Source organism: Crinia signifera, chromosome 1, assembly GCF_055691185.1.
Source record: "Crinia signifera chromosome 1, ASM5569118v1, whole genome shotgun sequence".
NCBI lineage: Eukaryota > Metazoa > Chordata > Amphibia > Anura > Myobatrachidae > Crinia > Crinia signifera.
Genome location: NC_139217.1, coordinates 174156327 through 174178228, shown reverse-complemented (window position 1 = coordinate 174178228; position 21902 = coordinate 174156327). Strand labels below are relative to the sequence as shown.

General features: G+C 45.0%; 1 long non-coding RNA gene across 1 annotated transcript in view; it reads left to right on the top strand.

The window, feature by feature from the left end:
• The window catches only part of LOC146026828 (uncharacterized), a 39935-nt gene extending 18318 nt beyond the window's left edge, over positions 1-21617 (top strand). The window contains exons 2-3 of the long non-coding RNA XR_014454555.1: positions 7125-7238; positions 21443-21617. This is a non-coding gene — a long non-coding RNA (uncharacterized LOC146026828). The remainder of the gene's footprint in view (positions 1-7124; positions 7239-21442) is intronic.
• The last annotated feature ends 285 nt before the right edge of the window (positions 21618-21902 follow it).

Sequence of the window (21902 nt, the reverse complement as noted above, 5' to 3'; positions counted from 1 at the left end):
GGAAAATTTAGTTTTTTTATGGGCAGATTCGTGCAAAATTGAAAGAGGAGACGTCACTTTAGCTGCCAACTTGCTCACCAGGAGCTCTTTGCATGTCGTAAGATCTGTGTCAGTTGGAAAGAAAGACACAGCATAGGACTTGAACCTCGGATCAAGCACGGTGGCAGAGCCGGCCCTAGCCTAAATGATGCCCTAGGCAAGATTTTGGCTGGTGCCCCCTAGCACCACCACTAGTTCCGCCTCTGACCCTGCTCCCCTTTACCAGCACCATCAACCCTCATCATAGCAGTCATCATTTTGGTGCTCCTACCCACAATATTTTAAATAGAAACAGTGCACACATTTGGTGCGCAGCCCAGACAGGGAAGGGGCATGGCCACACAATTTTGCCCCCAATTCAAATAATGCCACAAAATAGTGCAACTTTATTCACATTATATAATTCGATGGTGTCCCTTATTCACGTTACATCACACTGTAGTACCACTTTACCTTATATACATTACTCCTCACATTATACCCTTAGAAAATAATTCTGAGAAAATATTGTATTTTAACCACCTCCATGGCCACACTGCAACCCAGCACAAAGCAGTGTGTGCTGGGCAGAGGAGAAGAGCTGCAGCTGCTGCTGTCACTTAAGGGGAGGGGGCCCGGGGCCACCACTGGGCCCTCCCATCAGACTTTGGCCTGGGTAATTTGTACCCCCTACCCCTTTCTCTCGGCACCCCTGATAATACCACACAGTAATGCCCCTTACACATGACACACATTATTAATGTCCTTATAACCATAATGCCCCTTACACATTATGCCAACCTTTATTAATGCCCTTCATACACATAATGACACACATAATGCCCCTTACACATATGTTGCACATTATTAATGCCCTTATACACATGACACACATAATGCCTGTTACACATATGTCACACATTATTAATGCATTTATACATGACACACATAATGCCCCTTACACATATGCCGAACACTATTGCACAACCAACCCACCCGCAGTCAGCACTTATTTGCATTGTTATGACGAGCACACACAAGGAGCTTCCGATGATTAAAATGATATGTGGCATGCCTATATTCTGTGTGCGACTGTGGCTGTGGCTGTACCTGCATACGGAATGCTATGTTACAGTGATTTCCATGAATACACTATTTCATATGCAGATACAGCCTCACTCACACACAGAATATAGGCATGCTGCATATCATTTTAATCAGCAGAATCTGCTGATGCCCCTAGGCATTCCAAATGCCCTAGGCAATTGCCTAGTTTGCCTATGCCTAAGGCCGGCCCTGCACGGTTGCCAAAATGTAGTGTTCCGTGCATATTGGCAACCCGTGTATCCTGTCGAAGACAAAAAAGGACTTTACAAGTCAAGCATATTTTGCGCATGGGCCTTGTTTGATCTCCTTCGCAAGTTGATTCTCCAAAAGCCTAATTAAGGGAACCACCTGGCTCAAACTAGCAGTCTTGGCACTCACTTCACAGGTTTTCAGCACCTTGCATAGCACAAGTTTCCAATGTGCTGGGCTAAGGTACATCCCCCTCCTCTCCCAAAGTCATGGCTTGTTGTATAGCTCTGAATGGCTTTCTGCTGTTCTTCCATCCGCTGAAGCATATACAGGGCGGAGTTCCACCTTGTTGGTACCTCCTGCTTCAGCTGATGGAAGGGAAGATTAAATTCATCTTGCAGCAGATGCAATCTCCTAAACGCTATTAAGGAATGCCGGAAATGCCCCGAAATTTTTCATGCAACTCACAGCATCTCTTGCACGCCCTTGTCGTTCCTTAAAAATGCCTGAACCACTAAGTTGATTGTATGAGCAAAACAGGGGATGTGTTCGAATTCACCCAGCTGTAATGCTTTCACGATATTACTGGTGTTATCTAAAATGATAAATCCTGAGGAGAGTCCAAGGGGGGTAAGCCATGTCGCTATGACATCTCTCAGTTTTTCCAAGAGGTTCTCAGCAGTATGCCTCTTAGTAAAGCCGGTGATACATAGAGTAGCCTGCCTAGTAGGAATGAGCTGGTGATGCTTGCTAGATCTTACTGCTGCTGCTGCTGGAGGGGATTCAGCCACCCAGTGGGATGTCACAGTCATGTAATCCTTGGTCTGTCCACTGCCGCTTGTCCACATATCCGTGGTTAAGTGGACACTGTCGCCAATCCCACTTTTCAGGCCATGGATTACTTTAGACTTGATGTCCTGGTACAGCTCAGGAATGGCTTTCTGGATGAAATGGAACTGAGATGGAACCTGGTACCAGGGACACGCAGCCTCCATTCATTGTGTGAAACCCACACAATTAATGGCAGATATTGAACGCACATCCAATACTATCATGGCAGTCATGGCTTCTGTGATCCATTGTGCCACTGGGTGAGAACTGACATACTTGTTTTTCCTCGCCATGCACTGCTGAACAGTCAGTTGTTTTTTCAAAGTAGTATAATGGGTTTTCTTGGGACACAGCAGCAGCAGCAGAAGGCCTTTCGATCAAGGATTCTTCTGCAAAATCATGGAAAGGGGAGGATTCTTCTAGCACATCCCTGGTTATTACTGAGGATACTGAAGTTGAGGGTGAGGGTGTTGGTAGTGGAGATCGCAAGTGGTGGGGTCCACTAAAAAGAAGGGACACATTTGATGCTGGTCTTCTTGTTGATGTTAATTTTTCAGCACCAATTTTGGAAAGATCCCTATACTTCCCATGAGCTCACTGTAGATGACGTAATAGGGTAGATGTTCTGAGATGCTTAATGTCCTTACCTCGACTTATTTTGTTTCCACAAAGGCTACAGATGGCTTGGCAAATGTTTTCTGATTTGGTGTGAAAATAATTCCACACATAAGATGAGCATTTGTTGGTCCTATGACCAGGCATGACAATGGCAGCCTTATCATGCCCAACAGATGGTTCCACTTGTGCCTCACTTACACACACAACATCCTCATCCTCAATATCCAATTCCTCAGTAGTGCCATCATCTGCTACACAAGTGAAACCCTCATCCTCTTGCTGTAACTCCGCAGGAGTAGAAGGCGGCTTCTCTGAGAGATAAGGCTCACACATAGCACTCAAGGACACACTTGGACTCCCCTCAGTGCTCTGTGACATATCTGGTACTAGACGCACAGTTTGTTTTGATGACTTAGGAGGTTATTCTGGTTGGTGCGGTCCGTTCCAAATTCTTTCGGAGCTGACCGAACGCCACGCTGTGCGGATATTGTAAGAAGAAACGCCCACAGGTCCTCCGCATTCGGACGGACTCACTCTGTAAGAAGAGGGTGTGTTTTCGGACAACATCCAAACCGTGCGTGTGCGGTGGGAACACAAAGATTCTGCACGGTCTTACAGCGTCAGAACGGACGGGAAGCTGCCCGTACGAACCGATGCGGGGTATTTCCGCAAAACTCACGACTGTTATCTGAACTCATACATCTGCCACATGACACACTTAGCCAACCTCATAAAAAATGGATCTTAGTGGTACCAATTTCTGTCCATTGCTTGCAGTGTAAATGTGGGTAAAATAGCAAGCATGCAGTGGTGTTTTCAGCTTATATTTGTGTATTGAGTAATGCTCCATTTAGGCAGCAATGCTTCCAATTGAAGCTATGAAAAGAGTGTAATTAATCACTAATGAGTAGAGGAGTGGATTGTATTGTGTTCAGCTGAGAGTGCTTCAGGTGCGGGCGTACTAATTGGGCGAACCGAATGCCTATCACATGAACAAGTGGTCTCCGCAAAGTGAAACTTGCTTATGAAGACCGCATATTTCATGCGTGTTGGTTCGTTTGCAGTCGGTGTGCTGTCCGAATGCACGCCTACCACAGTTAGTGCACTCCCTCGTGTACGCCCATATTTACGCCCAGTTTTTCCCATTTTGAATCCACGCCCTTGTGTAGGTCCGAATGATGCCCATATTACGCCCATATTTCCCGAGTCAATTCGGTGCACATTTGTGGACGGTATTATTGAGAACGAGTACGGAGACCATGCGTGGCACATGTGCATAGCGTTGCCTACGCATGCGCAGACGGCGAAAACGCGCCCTCCGAAAGAATTCGTAACGGACCGCACCAACCAGAATAAGGCCCTTAAGTGGTTTGGCCTGTTTTCTAACTTAGGAAAGCGGAATGACAAGGTCTTTCTTTGTCAGATGCATGAGATGCCTCACTAGCAGCTACAGATTCCCAAGCCTGACTCAGAAATAGATGGCAAGCCCGGAGTCTTTCCTTGCCACTGCGTGATGTAAATGGCATTCTGGCAATTTTCATTCTTTCAGCTACAGGAGGATCAGACTTACTTTTTCCTTTTATTCCTGTTTGAGTTTTTTTTGTTTTAGAAACTTTTTGGGGTAACTCTCCCTGCATGGTTTGAGGATGAACATCAGCGACGGCATTCGTATTAGTAGTAGTACTATATGCGTCAACATGAATGATGGCAGCAGCTGGTGCGGGAGTATTTGGTCCAAGCTACTTTTGGTCTAATTTGTTTTTAATGCGCAGCTTGTAGAACACTGCTTGGATGCAGAACAATCACACATCCACCTTCTGACAGTATATACTGTGGGTGCACTACACACAAAGAATGAATAATTAAAGATGAGAAAAATGTATTACATTTTTTTAATTTGTTTTTAATACGCAGCTTGTACAATGCTGCTTGGATACAGAAAAATCACGCACCCACCTTCTGACAGTATATACTATACTATACAGTATATACTATTCTACACATAAAGAATGAATAATTAAAGACAAGAAAAAGTGATTACGATTTTTTACATTTGTTTTTAATGCGCAGCTTGGACAACGCTGCTTGGATGCAGAACAATCACACACCCACCTTCTGACAGTATATACTATGGGTGCACTAAACACAAAGAATGAATAATTAAAGACGAGAAAAATAGTTTTTAGAGCCGATGTTTCAGGATGAGGTGTATGTGTGGACAAGTGAAGTTGGTGGATAAAAAGATAGTAGTACAGTATGTTGGTGTGTACATTGCACAAAAAAATAACTTGGTTATAGAAAATGAACATGGCACAGTGGGGAGAAAATGAACAGATATAAAATACAGTATATAAAATTATAAAATAGTAAATAATATAGAAAAGTGAAAGCAAAAATAGTAAAATGAGAAAGAATAATAATAATAATAATAATAATAATAATAATAAAAACAACATATTGATTTAAATTAAAATAAACAGCCACTTATGGCTGCCAAAGCTTACTGCAATGAGATAAATCATGTACAAGAGCTATTACACATCATCACCCTAATACCAACCAGACAAGAATGCATGGTTTTGCCTTCCAATAGGAAATCCATCCTTTTGCCGAACAACCTGGAGCTGTATCCTGCCATGAAGGTTTCCCTGCCATAGTGTGACTGTCCTTGCCTGCCACAGTTGTTATTTTTCCCACATATTAGTGGCAGCCAGCCCATACTGTGAGTGCCAGGATCACTTTTCTTCATTTTTTTTGTAACAACGCAATGGTCCATGCTGCTGATCAACTTGCAAGAGATACAAAGTACAGTAAGTGGGTGTAGACAAGACCAGGTTAAGGGCTAGATGGGAAAGGGGCTGAGAAAAAAATAATGGGCATATTGTGAGAAGAGGAGGAGCTGTAACCTGTACTGTAATGGTGTGGCCAGTACCATGTGGGCATGTACACCCCGATCTCTCCCAATAGATAAAACCAGAATGATTGGAAAATAGAAATAATATTGTATTTAATGGCCAAGTGTGTGGCTAACTTACTGTTATGATAATGACTATTTTTATATGGAGTCCTGGATCTGTAGTCCAGTCCTCCCCCAGGGTGTAGATAGCATGGGCCTTATTCTAGTTCACTCTTTCTGACAAATTCCTTCTTAGATGGACAAAACCATGTGCACTGCAGGTGGGGCAGATGTTACTTGGGCAGAGAGAATTAGATTTGCGTGGGGTTTTACTTCAAAGTGAGATCTATATTGCAGTGTAAAAATAAAGCAGCCAGTATTTTCCCTGCACAGAAACAAAATAACTCACCCAAATCAAATTCTCTCTGCACATTTTACATCTGCCCCCCTGCAGAGCACATGGTTTCTTCCATCTAAGAAGGATTTTGAGGCATTGCTATTTTAGATGTCTGTAGGTTATTGGGAAACTTTAACAGCACATTTGTGAGGTTACTGTAAACAGCTGTTTCTGCTTTTAATGAAAGTACAGCCTTTCTAGTAGTAATGGTGAAAACTCATCTATGTACATTAAACATTATAGTCCAGAGTACCAGTTTTCCTTGAATGTGGTCTCTTTTCTATGCAAATTCTCTTACTAGAAATCTCCCTCATTTCACCTAGCCCATATTACACTGTTACATTTTTAGGGAAAACAGGAATGGGAGATACAGTAGATACATTTACATTGAATCATTAGCACCATTTCCCAGCACTATACCAAGTATAGTAGCTCTTACTAACGGCTTTGGGGCTCATCTACATTTGTATATAAGTTATTTAAAAAGATTCCTCTCAGATGTAGCAGTACGCACCCACGCTTCTAGGGGCCACGTTCACAATCTCTTTTCACAATCTCTCCATATATGGAACTAGACACTCCCTTAGGGGGAGCATGACACACCCCTTCAATGGGGCACTGTGCAAAATTCTACTACCAACTATAATCTTCCTGAAACTAATTTTCAAAAGTAGGGAAGTGTGCTCTAATGTACATTGATAGCGAATATAGATTGCAAGCTCCACTAGTGCATGGTCTGACGTGAATGAATAAATAGTCTCGTTGAGTAATATGTGTGCACTATGTAAATAACTTTTATAACTCAATAACGTTGATGAAAATGTATAGGTCAGCAATTTAAGTTGGGTATGGGAAGGATCATTGATAGGAGGAATGAAGGTCCTTTGTCATTTTGTTCCTAAGTTACAGCATTGCTCCTCTATTTTGATCATACAATGTGTCTATCCATCGGAAAGGGCTGATTAGCAAATTTTATCCTGCGGATTCCATGACTCATACGGATCCTTTGTTCTGTTGCTAAGTGCTTCTCTCATTTAAACTGCTACTAATTTTGTCTTCTCATACCAGGTTTTGTTACCAGAGCACATTGCCGGAGTCACAAATTCCTGCAGTCCCTGAATACAGCAGACGTTCTGTTCCGTAACCCCTTCCTTCCTCACAGCTGCAGGATATGCATAGAAAGTCAGTGTCAGTTTATGTATAATTGTAGTCAAAACAGGAAAACTTTCCGTATGCAGTAAAGAGTATGAGCAGACATTTCTATTTGCTTTCATCTCATCCGCATGACCGTTTGTTTGACCACAGTTGGCAGTATCAGGACTGCAGTCCATGTCTTTCTGATCGCATCAGTAGTCACTATTGCTTTCTATGGGCACTTGTGATAAGGCCTCATTTACTAAACTCCAAAAATCTTAGATTTTTGGAGCTTGGCCACATTAGCTGAGAAGGAGCCAGATGCACTAAGCTTTAAAAAGTGATAAAATGTAAAGTGATAAACAACCAATCAGCTCCTGCCTGACATTTTTCAAACCTGTGTTTACCTGCACACAGCCTAGCGAACAGGTCTGAATCAGGTCCTTGCTGCATCTGGCTCCACATCATAATACACGTCCTTATACATGTTATACCACACAGTAGTACTCCTTATACACATGATGCCACACAGTAGTAGTACTACTTATAAATTTATGCATCACAGTAGTGCTCCTTATGTATATTAAGCCTCACATTAATGCTTCTTATACACATCACATAGTAGAGCCCCTTTATTCATGTTACCCCGCAGTATTACTCCTTATACACATTATACACAGTAGCACTCCTTATACATGTGAAGCCAAAGCCCCTTATTCATGTTATGCCAGGGACCTCAGTGTTTGGCCTCATTTTTGGAACTTGGATCCCCTAAGTTCGGGTGGATTCAGTTACCTTGGAAATGGAAGCGCTCATCTCTATCTCGGTATGGAGCCCTCTGGGGTTTTCAGTGAATAGAGTTCTTGCTCCACCGGAACCATCATCGCTACACCCCTGACTTAAATACTAGTAGTTGATAATGGCACTAAAACCCAAATTGCCGGCTGCTAAATCGAGTGAGTCCCAACTCAAAAGAAGTCTGCTAATATATATTAACCAGCGCTCAGACACTACACGTGAAATGGTGTCATGCATATACTATGTGCAATGATGGGTCTGTACACACTGTGTATGATAAACAGGGTAATTTATTCATCAATGTGCTGGCTAAAAAGCTGAGGCAAAGTCCATGTGCCAGGTGCTGTTCCCAGCTGGGATACGTGGTGCTGGTCACAGAGGGATAATCCTCAAGAGTCCCCTGTGGTGAATGGGCACAGTGGGAATGGGGAGAGGGGCAGTGCTGGGATAAGTCTGGTCACTCTGTGTTTGGGCAATGCACAGAGGTGTCCAGGACGGGGGTATGATGTTGTCTGGACTCAAGGATGCCTTGGATAGAGGAAAACAGTCTGTGGGTCAAGGGAGGTGTATGAGTGTATTGACATCCGGCATCCTTTCCCTCAGCAGATGCCGGTGAAGTCTCCAGCTCGTGGACTACGTGGGACCTGATGGAGAAAGAGTAGAACTCCGGGGTATCAGATACGTGTACTGTGCACCATTGGAGGTGCTTGAGATGCCAGCCTTCGATGAGAACTCATACACCTCCCTTGACCCACACACTGTCTTCCTCTATCCAAGGCATCCTTGAGTCCAGACAGCATCATACCCCCATCCTGGATACCTCTGTGCATTGCCCAAACACAGAGTGACCGGACTTATCCCAGCACTGCCCCTCACCCCCCCCCCTCCTATTCCCACTGTGCCCCTTTACCACAGGGGACTCTTGAGGATTATCCCTCTGTGACCAGCACCACGTATCCCTGCTGGGAACGGCACCTGGCACATGGACTTTGCCTCAGCTTTTTACATTGATCAATAAATTACCCTGTTTATCATACACAGTGTGCACAGACCCATCATTGCACATAGTATATGCATGACACCATTTCACGTGTAGTGTCTGAGCGCTTGTTAATATATACTAGCACACCCCTGACTTAGATATTATATGCAATGTATTGTAACTTAATACCTTTTCTTATTTTATTTGCTTTAGTTGTGTTCCATTTATGTTATTTCTTCCTTCAATTAATATGTTATCTCATTTAACAATCATTTTATTGTCAGAAAGTCCACATAGCTTCTTATCACTAATCCTTATTAACACTATAGTATTTTCACTGATGTGCTGCTCTGGGCTTTCTGGCTTGTGCTGGTTTTTGGGGTGCTGCACCCTGCACCTAGATATAGCGGTAGGGAGCCCCAATATTCTGAGAAGCCTTGACGACGGCTTGGGGGCTTACACATAAATTTGCACAAATATATGTAACCAATAACTCTGAATTCTATTATCATGTAGTGTTCTAGACTGGTTACTAATGCCATTCAGTGAGCTGGGAGAAACCATGTATTGTCAGAAAGTCACAAGGATTTTAAGTAGGTTGCCACCAGTATAATTATACTATTATAATTATATTTCACTAAATCAACTTTACACACTTTCAATTACTCAGCCAAGCAGCATTTATCAGATAGGACCACACAGAAGAAAACTTATCTTCTCCTGTTGTCACCTGAGTGATAAAGGAGTTATCTGAGTGTCTCATTAACACGGACCAATGTTTTCAAAACGATCCCCTTCTATTCAAAGAATGCACTTTATCACACAATTCAAAGAATACAAGCATGAGAGATTTCTAGTTCCTAAAAGCCCAAAACAGTTTATTAAGTTTATTGATTATTCTATGCTTTTCACAATAGTACCTGGGTCTAGCTGGGTTCTTGTGCCCCAGATCCTAGGCCTGTGCCTTAGAGGAATAATAAAAAAGGAACTCATTGAGCTCATTTTAACATAACTCAACCCAAGTCACCTATTGTATGTTTTTATATATGTTACATTTTTCACAATTGTCTTTCACCTCTATAACACTCCAACACAACACATGAAGTAGCTGCTTTTATCTTAATACATCACTTGCTTCACTAGTGTAATGCCTCGGGGTAGTTTGGCTGGGCTTATTTTGGGGGTTGTCCCACACCCTAGACTTTAACCTTTACAAATATAGGGACTTACCTCATTATGTTACCTGGACATGGTGGGTAAGCCCAAAACCCGGGCCAAGATTATGAAAAAACTCTATTTATTGCCAAATGTATTACAATGCTTATGTTTGAATAGTGGGCCTGTGTCAGTTTTCTCTTTGTGTGCGGTGTAAAATGTTTGTTATCTTGTTGTGATAAAACCTAGTCTCAATAAGAGGGGGAATCAAACTGTCTTATGAGAGGAGTGTTGTCCAAAGAAACCAGGTGAAACAAAAAATTAGATGAATCTATTAGGGCCTACACAAGGGGCAATTTCAGGGTATTTTCTAATACCCCTTTTACATCCAAATCCTGGACCCGATCCAGTATTTGGAATACGGACCCAAGCCAGGTCAGATCCGGGATTTGCACCATTTACACTACGGTGCCTACCATCATCTCCAGGCACTGTGACTGCCGTTCACCCTGCCGGGACCGCCGATCATCGTGCTGGGGCCAAGCCCAGCACCAAGGTAATCTGCTGGGCTGCCTGTTAGCCCCCGTGCACCTCCCCCCCAGCCCCGGTCCACGAGTTGAATGGACGCCGCACACACACATCCATTCACCTCCTCCCTGCCTCTGCTGCTGTCTGCAGACTACTGCTGTGTGTGCCCCCCTCTGCAGTCCAGAGATTGGGCCATCCCCATTGCTGTAAACAGGTGCCGGGATGGATGACTCGGTGTACCCGTTTACACTGCCATCTACCCAGGTCCTGCCCCTGTTCTACTCTGGTCAGTGTTCCAGCTTGCGTCAGATCCTTCCTCTACTTCTCGTTTTCTCTATACCTAACGTCTAGAGGTAAGATAAACTATTTACCATATATACTCGAGTATAAGCCTACTTTTTCAGAACATTTTTTATGCTGAAAAAGCTCCCCTCGGCTTATACGCGAGTGAGGGTCCCGCTTGAGTCAATAAGTTTTCCCAGTTTTTTTGTTGTAAAATAAGGTGCCTCGGCTTATATTCGGGTCGACTTATACTCGAGTATATACGGTATATCAAATTCTGGACCTGGCTGCCAGGTAAATAAGGAGCCAAAGTAAACTGTGTCTGTAAAACAAATGATATCTTTACAACTAGTAAGCCCGTTCAAAGCAAATGCTTTGAAAGTTAGTCTGCTAACTTGTGATGCCTCTGTGTTTGTGCTTGTGAGAGAGAACGATATGTAGTATCACTTGCTGCCCAGAGACACACAAATGGACACTAGACATATATATAGATGATATTAATCAGTATGATGTAGTAGACCATTAAAAAGTTCCAGCAACACATCACATGCCAGTAACAATGCCCGACAACATGTAATATACCACGTCCAATGTCTGTCCAGATTAAATATTAGCATCTGCTGCAAATATTGTGCTGGAGGTTGACAAGTAGAGCTCACAACCTCTATGTTTACTGTGCTTGCGGATATGATAAATTAAATTGCATAGCTCTTTTTTATAAAATGTGTGTCCCACTGCTATGTGTGTTCAGCTGTGGCAAAGCCTAATATCATAACCCTAACCCTCCCTCCATGCAGCTTAACCTTAAACCCCACAGCCTAACCCTAACCCACCCTGCTGCTCCCTCCCCGCAGTCTAGCCCAAACCCTCTTCCTGTCACATCCTAACTCTAAGCCACCTCCCAGAGCCGGCCCTAGCCTAAATGACGCCCTAGGCAAGATTTTGGCTGGTGCCCCCTAGCACCGCCACTAGTTCCGCCTCTGACCCTGCTCCCCTTTCCCAGCAACATCAACCCTCATCATAGCAGTCATCATTTTGGTGCTCCTACCCGCAATATTTTAAATAGAAACAGTGCACACATTCGGTGTGCAGCCCAAACAGGGGTGTGTTCTTGCTGGGAAGGGGCATGGCCACCCAATAGTACCCACACAGTAGTGCAACTTTATTCACATTATATCATGAGATGGTGTCCCTTATTCACGTTACATCACACAGTAGTACCACTTTACCTTATGTACATTACTCCTCACATTATTCACATTATACCCTTAGAAAAAAATCCTGAGACAATATTGTATTTTAAGCACCTTAATGGCCACACTGCAACCCAGGACAAAGCAGTGTGTGCTAAGCAGAGGAGACGAGATGCAGCTGCTGCTGTCACTTAAAGGGAGGGGGCCTGGGTAATTTGTACCCCCTACCCCTTTCTCTCGGCACCCCTGATAATACCATACAGTAATGCCCCTTACACATAACTCACATTATTATTTTCCTTATAACCATAATGCCCCTTACACATTATGCCAACCTTTATTAATGCCCTTCATACACATAATGACACACATAATGCCCCTTACACATATGTTGCACATTATTAATGCCCTTATACACATGACACACATAATGCCCATTACACATATGTTGCACATTATTAATGCCCTTATACACATGACACACATAATGCCTGCTACACATGTCGCACATTATTAATGCCCTTATACACATAACACACATAATGCCCCTTACACATACAGTATGTCGAACACTATTGCACAACCATCCCACCCGCAGACAGCACTTGCACAGCTGCTAAAGGCCCCCATACATCGAGGCGATTTGGTCCGATTTCGGCTGATTGCGACCAATCTGCCCGTTACATGCAGTCAGGTCCAATGCGCGGTCCCGTGCGCATCGGACCCGACTAGGTGGTCAGACCGGCTGGCCGTCCGACCACCCGTTCTGGGGCGGGCGGGAAGCAGGTAATCATGTGATCCATCACAACACATCGCATGTGTCCTGGCGTCTTTCAGTCCATCGGGTGTCCGTACACTGCTGCGAGACGTTGCAGGCAGTGTATGGGCACCTTAGCACTGTGACCTCTGCCTCTGCTTGGATACAGATGTTTCCTCATACATCTTGCCTCAATATGCCATGCAACTCCTGGTCAGTTCTGCTAACGTCGGGTGCCTTTTTTGCTGACATTTCATCTTATTTGCATTGTTATGACCAGCACACACAAGGAGCTTCTGATGATTAAAATGATATGTGGCATGAATATATTCTGTGTGCGACTGTGGCTGTACCTTCATACGGAATGCTATGTTACAGTGATTTCCATGAATACACTATTTCATATGCAGATACAGCCTCACTCACACACAGAATTTAGGCATGCTGCATATCATTTTAATCAGCAGAAGCTGCTGATGCCCCTAGGCATTCCAAATGCCCTAGGCAATTGCCTAGTTTGCCTATGCCTAAGGCCGGCTCTGCCACCTCCCCCCATTGCTGAACCTAAGCCCCCCTTCTCCAGCCTGACCCTATCCCACCCAGTATATATACGTTCATCATCATGGATGTCGGGATTCCGGGGCCGGCATCCTAGTTGGATTTCAGAGCCAGTCTCATGGCAGTAGTCAGGATGCTGGCATCGGTATAGGGAATGCCTGCATCCTGACCGCCAAAAAGTATTTGCTAAAGTACAATAATTTACAGAAATGGCGTACAAATATAAATTATTTAATCCAGAAGAATGTATTCACATACCGACAAGAAAACAAATTCCAGTATTTACAACGGATTTCATGTATCAACCCCATTTTATCAAAGCATTCATTATAAGTAACATACCACACTTTTTTGTGTATACATATTCTGTCATGTACGTTGTATAAACACCTCCAATAGCAAGTTGGCACATATGAAAATAATTAAGATCTGTTGCGTAATCTAGATTCTGTATGCATGTCAGGACAAACTATACAGTAAACTAGCATTATAGGTTCAAATACTTCATAAGCTACTTCATGGCAATTGATCATGGACAATGTCTCTACATCTAAGCGCAAAAATAATAAAAAAAATACACTTTCACATGTGTCTAACTTTTAAAATTCCACACTTTTACAAAAGCTCTGTCACACGCAGCCGCGGTGGTGCGCGGCGGGCATACTACTCACCCGTCCGCGCCCGCCGTCGGCTAGCGTGTAGTGGTCTCCAGGTCAGCGGCAGCAGGCAGCGGCAGTCTGGTGGGCAGCAGGCAGCGTGGGACGCCGGCAAGTGTAGCGGTGTGTGCTGTAGGGGTGCCGGGAGGCCGGCGCCGCCATCTTGGTTAAGGGCAATTAGCAGATTGGCTCATGTCTGAGGTTTCCGCCCATACTGACCTGACAGCCAATGGCAGCCGCCCTCTAGGGATATAGGGGATCTGCCTAGGCCTGTTCAGTGTCAGTACAAAGAGTCTCCAGAGGCGTTCACAGCTCCCAGCTGACTCCGGCTCTCTGACTCACCTCTCCTGACTTGGTGCCTTGCTTCCAGTGCTCTGTGGTTGATCCAGGTTCTGCTTAACCCCATCGCTGCCAGTTCTCTCCACAGTCTGGTTCCTGCCTGCATCCCTGAGCTCCCTGGCCTCGCTCTTCAAGTCTTCTGCTTCCAAGCAAATTCTTCTTTCTTCAGTCATCATCCATCTTCTTTCAGTCTTCAAGGATCCTTCATACCATCAAGTACATTCTCTTTCCGGATCCTCTCATTCTTCAAGACCCTAGCCTGCCGTCCTCAGTGCTTTGAACTGTCATTATTTAAATGAACTTTTCTTCTTTCAAAGTGCCGTGCTGGCTCAATTATTATTTACCACTAACTGCCACTTAAAGAAAGTATTCAAGTGTGTATTGTTCCATTTATGAATTCTATTATTAAACCTGCACGATTTAATCCTTCCTCCTCTGGTCCGTCTCCGGTTGCTACACACCACACGACTTCATCCAGCCCTTCAGTTGTGACAGTTTGTACTGACCTGATGGAGTCGGGTGAAGAACAGGTTTCCATGGCGGACGCATTTCACAGCATCGTGGCTCGTCTGGAGCAAGTAGAGGCTACCCAACTCCAAGTGGCTCAATTTCTTCAGGCCTTGTCTCCGCCCCAGGCGGCTCCCTCAGTTTCTGTGACTGCAGCACCAGAGGTTCCAGTTCCTGTTCCTATACCTGGACCCGTAGTTCCTCATCATATGCAATTACCAACCCCCAGCAAATATGATGGTTCACCGAAGGGATGCCGTGGGTTTCTGAACCAATGCGATGTTCATTTCACCTTACAGTCATCTCACTTCCCTACCTCCAAGGCAAAAGTGGCATATATTGTGTCTCTCCTGGCAGGGTCAGCTCTGGACTGGGTGTCCCCTCTCTGGGAACGCGCTGATCCCCTGCTCAATGACTATGAAGCTTTCATTACCTCTTTCCGTCGCATCTTCGACGAACCTGGCAGAGTGTCTTCTGCCGCTACTGAGATCCTGAGGATTTGCCAGGGTAGTCGATCAGTGGGACAATATGTTGTGCAGTTCCAGACTCTGGCTTCGGAATTAAAATGGAACGAAGAGGCTCTCGTCTCCGCCTTCTGGAATGGGCTGGCAGGTCGTATCAAGGACGAATTAACTACCCGTGACTCTCCTGCTACTTTGGTTGAACTCATCTCCTTGTGCAACAAATTAGATCTACGGATGCAGGAGCGTCAACTAGAGAGAAATCGCTCCGATCGTCTCCGCTCTCGTTTCACCACCAACGCTGTTCCTGTTCCTAGACCAGGTTCCTCCACAACTACACCCCCAGATGAACCCATGCAGATCAACCGCTCCCGGCTCTCCTTAGAAGAAAAATCCCGTAGACGTCGAGAGAATCTTTGCATGTACTGCGGTTCTTCCGCTCATCTGCTGTCTTCCTGTCCACTGCGTCCGGGAAACGACCGCTCCTAACCTCCCCGAGGGAGGTCAGGTTAGGAGTCCTGCTTTCATCTCCCTCCTCAACTGTTTCCACCATTCCGGTTACCCTTGTGTGCCCTCAGGGGAAAATCAAGATTCAGGCCTTACTAGATTCCGGAGCGGCTGGAAACTTCCTTTCTTCTTCTTTCGTCTTTCAACATTCCTTGGCGGTGCAACCTTTGGCCCATCCCTTGGTCCTCACTGCAGTAGATGGGAGTCGCATCAGCAGTGGGCAAATCACTCTTCAAACCAATTCTGTGACGGTTCTCGTGGGTGCTTTACATCAAGAGACTCTAGAGTTTTTGGTCCTTCCTCAGTCGTCACACCAGGTAGTCCTGGGCCTACCATGGCTTGCTAAACACAATCCTCATATTGATTGGTCCAGTATGGAGATCAAAGCCTGGGGTACGAACTGCCTAACTACTTGCATGCCTCGTGTCATTCCACTCCATCAAACTAATCCTCAAGAAGAGGGAGGCCCCAGTCTTTCGTCTTCACCAGCTTCACCCTTGTCGATACCCACACCATATTCTTCTTTTTCTGACGTCTTCAGCAAGGGAGGTGCCGATACCCTGCCGCCTCATCGTCCCTGGGACTGTCCGATTGAGTTGATGCCTGGGAAGTTTCCACCTCGGGGCCGCATCTACCCCTTGTATCTACCTGAGACCAAGGTTATGTCTGACTACATTCGTGAGAACTTGAATAAAGGGTTCATTTGCCCATCTACTTCGCCAGCCGGAGCGGGGTTTTTCTTCGTAAAGAAAAAAGATGGAACTCTCCGGCCGTGTATCGACTACAGGGGTCTGAACGATATCACGATCAAGAACCGCTATCCTTTACCCCTTATCACCAAACTTTTTGACAAGATCCGAGGGGCTTCTATTTTTACTAAACTGGATCTAAGAGGGGCGTACAACTTGATCCGGATCCGTTCTGGAGATGAGTGGAAGACGGCTTTCAACACCCGAGACGGCCACTACGAATACCTGGTGATGCCATTTGGTCTTTGCAACGCTCCAGCCGTCTCCCAACAATTTGTTATTTGGTGTATCTCGATGACATCCTCATCTTCTCGTCTAACCTCCATCTCCATCGTCAAACAGTATCTGAAGTCCTGCGGCGTCTTCGCCAAAATAAACTACTGTATACTGCAAGCTAGACAAGTGCGTCTTTGAGGTCACCTCCATTCCATTCCTCGGCCACATCCTCTCCAGCACTAGGATAGAGATGGATCCAGAAAAAGTAAAAGCCATCTTAGACTGGACAGCCCCCACCACGCTCAAAGGCATCCAGAGGTTCCTGGGCTTTTCAAATTATTATCGTCGCTTCATCCGGAACTTCTCCACCCTTGCTGCACCTCTTACTGCTCTAACCCGTAAGGGGTCAGATCCAAGTCAGTGGTCACCTGAGGCCTCTCAAGCCTTCCAGCAACTAAAGAATGCTTTTATCTCCGCCCCAATCCTTCTCCAGCCAAACCTAGACAAACCCTTCATTCTCGAGGTGGACGCATCCTCAGAAGGGGTAGGGGCAATCTTGTCGCAGAGAGGGGAGGACCAGGAACTTCACCCATGTGCCTTCTTCTCCAAGAAGTTTCTTCCAGCGGAAAAGAATTACCCCATTGGGAAGCAGGAGTTACTGGCAGTCAAATCAGCATTGGAGGAGTGGCGGTACCTCCTGGAGGGGGCACGACATAAAATCACTGTATATTCCGACCATAAGAATCTCTCATTCCTCAAGCACGCCCAATGTCTTACAGCTCGTCAAGCCCGCTGGGCCATGTTCTTCGAACGTTTCAATTTTCAAATCAGATTCAGACCCGGGACAATGAATGCCAAGGCCGATGCTCTTTCACGCTCTTTCGAAACCCCAGCAGACCTTGAGACTCCGCCTCGACCAATCCTCGATCCGCTGGTCTTTGCTCAAGTAACAGTCCAGCCTTCACCCCCACCAGGCAAGACCTTCGTTCCTCTCAATCTCCGCAAGAGAGTGCTGTCCTGGGCACACGCTTCCCGTTTTGCAGGGCATACGGGGGCACAGAAGACCTTAATGTTCCTGTTGCATTCATACTGGTGGCCTACCATTCGTCGCGATGTAACCAGCTTTGTTGCCTCCTGTGTAAAATGCGCTCAGCATAAGTCCTCCAGAACGTCCCCTGCCGGTCCTCTTCTACCTCTAGCCATACCAACAGAACCATGGTCCCACCTGTCTATGGACTTTATCTGCGAACTTCCTCCCTCCAAAGGGCATACAGTAATCTGGGTGGTAGTTGACCGGTTTTCTAAAATGGTGCACTTCTTCCTATTGAAAGGCCTTCCATCCGCTCCAGTTTTGGCTCAGCTCTTCATTTCCACCATCTTCAAACTCCATGGGTTGCCCAAAGAGATTATATCCGACCGTGGAGTACAGTTCGTCGCAAAGTTTTGGAGGGCCCTCTGTTCCGCTGTACAAGTCAAGCTCAAGTTCTCCACTGCTTTCCACCCACAAACCAACGGACAGACAGAACGTGTCAACCAGGACTTGGAAGCCTTCATTCGTTTGTTCGTCTCTTCCTCTCAAGACGACTGGGTAGACCTTCTGCCTTGGGCGGAATTTGCGCACAACAATTCCTATCATTCATCCTCCGGCACCACTCCCTTTTTTACTGTCTTTGGCAAACATCCCCGATCTCCAGAGTTCTCAGATTTATCGTTGTCCGATGTCCCTGCAGCTGCTTCTTCTCAACAACGGTTTGCAAAATTCTGGTCAGACGTTCATACCGCTCTCCTCAAAGCATCCGCTCGATATAAAAGGATGGCGGACAGAAAAAGAAGAGCGGCTCCTAGATTGAAGGTTGGAGATTGAGTATGGCTGTCTACCCGCCATATACGCCTTCGGTTACCCTCCATGAAGCTGGCTCCCCGGTTCATCGGGCCATACCCAATCACTCAAGTGATTAATCCGGTGGCCTACAGACTACAGCTCCCTTCTTCCTTGAAGATATCGAATTCTTTCCATGTGTCTCTTCTGAAGCCTTTGAGATTGAACTTATATCAGAAGAAGGTGCCTAAGCCGCCCAAGATTGGCTCAGAGAGAGAGACAGAGTTCGAGGTGAGGCGCATTATCGACTCACGTTGTCGCAATACCCATCTTCAGTATCTGGTAGAGTGGCTTGGATTCGGTCCTGAAGAGAATTCCTGGGTTGATGCTGCAGACCTCCATGCTCCCCGTCTGGTGAGACAATTCTTTCAAAGGAATCCACACAAGGTGCGTAGGTGCCCTGGGGTCACCCAGAAAGGGGGGGGTACTGTCACACGCAGCCGCGGTGGTGCGCGGCGGGCATACTACTCACCCGTCCGCGCCCGCCGTCGGCTAGCGTGTAGTGGTCTCCAGGTCAGCGGCAGCAGGCAGCGGCAGTCTGGTGGGCAGCAGGCAGCGTGGGACGCCGGCAAGTGTAGCGGTGTGTGCTGTAGGGGTGCCGGGAGGCCTGCGCCGCCATCTTGGTTGATAGCAGATTGGCTCATGTCTGAGGTTTCCGCCCATACTGACCTGACAGCCAATGGCAGCCGCCCTCTAGGGATATAGGGGATCTGCCTAGGCCTGTTCAGTGTCAGTACAAAGAGTCTCCAGAGGCGTTCACAGCTCCCAGCTGACTCCGGCTCTCTGACTCACCTCTCCTGACTTGGTGCCTTGCTTCCAGTGCTCTGTGGTTGATCCAGGTTCTGCTTAACCCCATCGCTGCCAGTTCTCTCCACAGTCTGGTTCCTGCCTGCATCCCTGAGCTCCCTGGCCTCGCTCTTCAAGTCTTCTGCTTCCAAGCAAATTCTTCTTTCTTCAGTCATCATCCATCTTCTTTCAGTCTTCAAGGATCCTTCATACCATCAAATACATTCTCTTTCCGGATCCTCTCATTCTTCAAGACCCTAGCCTGCCATCCTCAGTGCCTTGAACTGTCATTATTTAAATGAACTTTTCTTCTTTCAAAGTGCCGTGCTGGCTCAATTATTATTTACCACTAACTGCCACTTAAAGAAAGTATTCAAGTGTGTATTGTTCCATTTATGAATTCTATTATTAAACCTGCACGATTTAATCCTTCCTCCTCTGGTCCGTCTCCGGTTGCTACACACCACACGACTTCATCCAGCCCTTCAGTTGTGACAAGCTCATTATTGTGCATATATGTAATTGGCAAAGACTTTTGAGTATAATCAAACCAATCATTTTACTATAGCATAGTTTGGCAATGTAAGCACTCTGAGCTATCATATTAACACAATGATGATGCTGAATTGTACTTATACCCTTGTAAGTAGTATTAAAGAAAGTAATCTGTTTTGCATCCAACAAGATGCTTTGTCAAGGATGTTGTCATCAAATTCTTTCTTCCTAAAGAATTTGATGACAACATCCTTGACAAAGCATCCTGTTGATTGTGAAACGCGTTGGTTACCACAGGAACAATTCCCCCACACTACCTACATTCAGCTCTGCAAGGGTACCAGCAATTGAGGTTACAAGAAAGTAGCCACAAACACGCTGGAGCCTAAAAAAAATTAGGGAAAGGGCTAGAAAGTACCTCCCAGGCTCAATACATCAACAGTCCGGACCTTGCTCCCTCATGTACCTCTAAAGGGCTGTAAACAATTTGGATGTTGTTACTTTAAATTATTCACCTTTATTTTTTTTCTATTATTTATTCATTATTTTTTGTTTACGGCCTTTATTTATTCATTTTGAACTTTATCATGCTTTTGATTTCCTATTATTACTTCTGTTTACCCTCTCTCGCCACTATGCCTTTTACTCTATATCTCTATCTCTTCCCTATCCCATATATATATATATATATATATATATATATATATATATATATATGTATATATACACATCCAAATAGGACAGCATTCTCCTCCTTTGTTACACAATAGCCGGGGTGTCACGGTCCAGAAGGCCTATATATATATATATATATATATATATATATATATATATATATATATATATATATATATACAGTATATATATATATATATATATATATATATATATACACACACACATATAATCCAAGGGGTCTGGCACTCCTCTGGGTTGAATCACCAACTTGCCCGGTGCCTTCCACTATGGACCTCTCAGTCCTCTGTAATCCAATAGCAATGAGGCGGCACTCACAGACTTTTTTAGTGCAGAAAGTGCAAATTTATTGCAAATAACAATGCTCCAAGCATTGTTATTTGCAATAAATTTGCACTTTCTGCACTAAAAAAGTCAGTGGTCTCTTCGTCAGAGAGCAGCCCTCTGACAAAGTCCTTAGTGATGAAATGCATAGGAGCGTGGCCTGGTGTCGTTGACTTGATGCCTGTCCATTGACTGCGTGAGCCCAACTGCTTACAGCCTTCTATGTGGGACTTAAAGAAATTAAGCACAACCCTAGTGTATAGAGCTTAACAATTTGTTGTGGTATGTGATCCTGCATTTTTGCTTGCGTGGATTGTAAAAGAAATAAAACCTTGTCATTTTGATATCTGCACTATGGAGCGCCCCTGTCTATTTTCTTTTTAGATCATTACTACCTGAGGAATCCAGGTGTCGGTGGAGCAGCCGGGCTAAAAAAACGAACCCAGAGTGCTGATTAAAGTCATACCCCTTTTTTGGGCCAGAGACTCTTTTACTTGTGGACATTTCCATGAAGGTTCATGGAAGCAGTTCAAACCAAGTGCAATTAAACACCCCAATAGGTTAACCTTTTATCTTACTCACTCAAACTTCCCTAGATGCATCTAATATGTCATGAGATGATAGGAAGCAACTAATGGTTTTAGTGGTTGTGGGTAGAACAGAGGTATCCAACAGTGGAACCATCCTATTCCATCTCTGGAAATGTCAACATTATGATTATTATTCCTTTTTTTTATTGACTCTACTGAGACTTCACATAAAAATAAATAATTATTGTCTTCTGCTCCTTTCCAATGTTGGGGGTATTTATATACCCTCTTGCGTTAAATTCTAGATTAAGGCT